The sequence below is a fragment of the Pinus tabuliformis genome, chromosome 6 (assembly GCF_031772625.1).
Source record: "Pinus tabuliformis cultivar Carrire ecotype Pingquan chromosome 6, CPIR1, whole genome shotgun sequence".
In the NCBI taxonomy this organism is placed as follows: domain Eukaryota; kingdom Viridiplantae; phylum Streptophyta; class Pinopsida; order Pinales; family Pinaceae; genus Pinus; species Pinus tabuliformis.
The window spans coordinates 174,508,542-174,512,148 of NC_142292.1; the positions used below are offsets into that span (position 1 = coordinate 174,508,542).

Sequence of the window (3,607 nt, forward strand, 5' to 3'; positions counted from 1 at the left end):
TTTGACATGCAAAGACATTAAGGTCTTAGCATCCTACTTTACTTTTAATCCTTTCTAGTAGCATAGCTTTTGGTGCCTATGTTAGTGTTACAACGGTACAAATGTGCATTATACAGCTGGGATGACTAGGATAGTGTATTGGCCCATATAAAAATACTAAATAGTATGGTGTGGCAAATATGCAATGAAGTGGTGATAGTACAAATGCAAAAGGAGGAAGAGGAAGTTCTGGCAACTCTATGTGAGGATGGGAATGACTCAGCTTCTATGTATGTGCCATTTTGTGGCAGCACTGAGTACATTGAACATGGACAAAGGTAGTGAGTTCATTGAATATGGAAAATGGCACAACATGATCTAAACCGGTGCCATTGTTTAGACACCATCAAGTTATAATTGAATGGGAGCACTACCAAATGAAATCAGACCTATCTAGTGTAATATGCACTAGAAACTTTGATAAGATTGCAGAGGCTGTGAAGCTCAAACATGCATATTAGAATACTAAAACTGGAGATATGAACTCTGCAACCTCGATGTGCATATCAGACCTGGTAATAATAACCAAATATTAATACAATTAGAGTGTTTCTCTTTCAATTTTTTTAGTGTATTGTCTGTATAAATTGAAGAGAGAAAAAGGGTAGGAATTTATTATACCAGTGAAGCCATTCCTGCATGTTTGTATAAACTGAAGAAAGGAGAAGGGAAGGAATTTATTATACCAGTGAACCCATTCCCGCATGTTGGGTTCGCTTGGACTAGGAGCATCTGGGTCTGTCATTACCTGATCAAATGTAAACGCATGCATTCATAGAAGACCCATAACAAATTTATATGTAAATATTCATTCTATGAAACCAAAGGTGTTGGAATTAAATTATTGATGAAATGGGTACTAGAGTATAGAGACTCTCGTCGAAGTGTCGACAAACTATTTGCACATTGGGGCGGTCAACAGTAGCAGAGGGCTTGATCTCGCACCCATTGGTGACCTGCTTGGATCCATAGTAGACGACCATGTCCATTGAAGGCACGAACATGTCAATAACATCGCCTATCATTCTTCCTACTACCAGGGGATCTGCTGAATGAGCCATTGCAGCAGAGATGAATCCCAATTTTGCTTCCTGATTTCCTTCCTTCTCCTTTCTCACCTCCTTCAAATTCACAGTCGAAGTCGATTCAAGTTACGTGGCGAATGTAGTGGAGGTGTCTTATGGCATGTAAATAAATTGAATGAATTTGCAACGGAATAAGAATCATACTCAATACAAGCAGGTTGAGTTATGTTGTTCCAGCAAGCACAGGTGCAAGTAGGGCATGGTGTTATAGTATCAATATAGAATGATGATAAGGAGACACAACATGTTGAACTTTTCTGAGCCAGGAACTTAGAATATGTGCATGTTACATTCCATGTCACTGTACAAGGACAAGGGAAATTCAAATATAAGACTTAGCCAGCTCAGAGTGAAACACATAACATTCACAAATGTATAAATTATGAGGGATTATAATAGTGTATTACTCAGAACTTGAGTGGTTCTGCGGCGATCTGGACTAAAGAAAAGGCTGGGTTTAACAATCTTAGCAGGGCCACAAGTATAACCTGGTCCTGGAGCCTTCAAAGTGAAATTCTTTGGCAATTTGACAGTTTTTTTAGTGGTCCCTGAATTGCCCACACTAACTTGGAAGGATGTGATGGAATTTGGAGGATCCTGAGCCCAAGATGCCAATGCTCCACCTTTGCAGCAATTAGTAAATTGATGATTGTAAGGCACACCTGGTAAGAGATCAACAATGGTGGGTCCTTCTTGCAACTGTGTGGAACACCTGCTTTCCATTTGGAGCAATCTCCTTGCTCTATTGTCTGACTACCAACCACAGCCCAGATGACCTCCTTTTTTTCCCAGTGCCAACCCAAAGTCCATCCTGGGGGGCTTGGTATATGGCAGTACTGCTGAAAATTGTGCATGGTCACGGCCACCTACAGAGGGAAGCTCATTAGACTCAGCAAAGAGTAAAATAAGTTCTAGCATGAAGATTTTCAGGGAATGTTTAGTAAATTGTACCAATGTTTCTAGTGAATACTTACTTAATTTCAGGGACATAAAGCTAATTAAAAATGTGAAGTATTTACTCAAGATATCGAACATACTAATCAATACAACACAATTTATCAGAAATTTTCATCAATATCAAAATAAACTCTACCTGACTTGAAGGTTTTCCAAATTTGTCATGATGTCAAGCTTTGAGAATTTAAACTATAGGCTACTAGGAATGAAATTCAGAAAAACTCAACATCTATTTCAGGAAAATGAGGAGGGCGAATTATAATTCAAGACATATTTGATGAAAGGGCATTACTTGCAACATATCCATCTGCAGTCCAAGACACAATATCCCATTTGATCGTTATGTTACTATTTGGATCCAGTGGATCATAAGCACCTGTAAAGAATACAATGTAGATAAATTTTAAGTTAATATTATATTCATATCCTTGATAAGGATGGAAAAGTTTAAGAATGGAAATTGATCTTAAAACTTAAAATTTTGCCAAATTTTATGGTAAAAATAAGTTTATATTATAAATCTTGGCGTGTTATAGAAAACAAAATGCAAAATTTAAACATGTAAAATGGAAATTAGCAAAATTTAACCCCTGAATTGAAACATCACCTGCAGGTGAAAATGCAATAGCCAAGATAGTTAATGCCATGAAAAACCTAGCTGCATTCCTGATCAACATATGGAAATTCTGCATGCAACTTCTTCCCTCTGAAGACTTTAACTCTCTTCTCTCCATGATGCCTTTGATATTATCAATTAATGAATCAGGCAGAAACCCCAGAGGAGGAGTTCAACAACCCTTCTGAGCAGCTGCGGCTCCACAAATGCAATGGGAATGGGAATGGAGAAAACATTAGTTTATGATGAAGAACCAATAACTGAAGTGTATAAACCTGCAGGCCTGTAATGGTTGGTTTCTTCATTCTTCAAATAGAGTAGTGAAATTGGAGAAGAACAGTGCTTGCCAAAAGCCAGGGAAGAAGAAGAAGAACAACAGCTGGTAGACCAAAGAAACTATTAACTTTGAGGCCAAGAGTGACATAAAAGAATGGGAATAAGCAGTAAAAATATCCAAAGAAACGATTAACTTTGAGGCTAAGAGTGACATAAAAGAATTGGAAAAAGCAGTAAAAATATCTTCAAGAGTGACATAAAAGAATGGGAAAATGCAGTAAAAACTCAACCGATATTTGGAAAAAGCAGTCACACTTGAAATCACAAAAGAATTTTCCTTATTTCTGCTCAGAGTTGTTGTCTCCGTATCAGAACTAGGCTCTAAAAGATGCCCATACCCAATCTGCAACTTGACCTTGCACACACTGAATCTACGGCCAAATCAATACTTTATAAGGCATCTAAGATTGATTTCTATTTTTTGTAAATAAATCTGAATACCCTTTCATGCTATATATACAAGATCTGTGTGATAAAGCTGTGGTAGTTGAATAGATGTGGTGGATCTGGATTGGGGCACTCTACATATTTTAACCCCTTCTCTAGTGACATTACAAGTTTATACTTGTGCGAT

General features: G+C 37.5%; 1 pseudogene; it reads right to left on the minus strand.

Moving 5' to 3' along the window:
- Window positions 1-1,168: 1,168 nt before the first annotated feature.
- Window positions 1,169-2,815, minus strand: LOC149258013 (COBRA-like protein 4; annotated as a pseudogene).
- Between the last annotated feature and the right edge of the window lie 792 nt (window positions 2,816-3,607).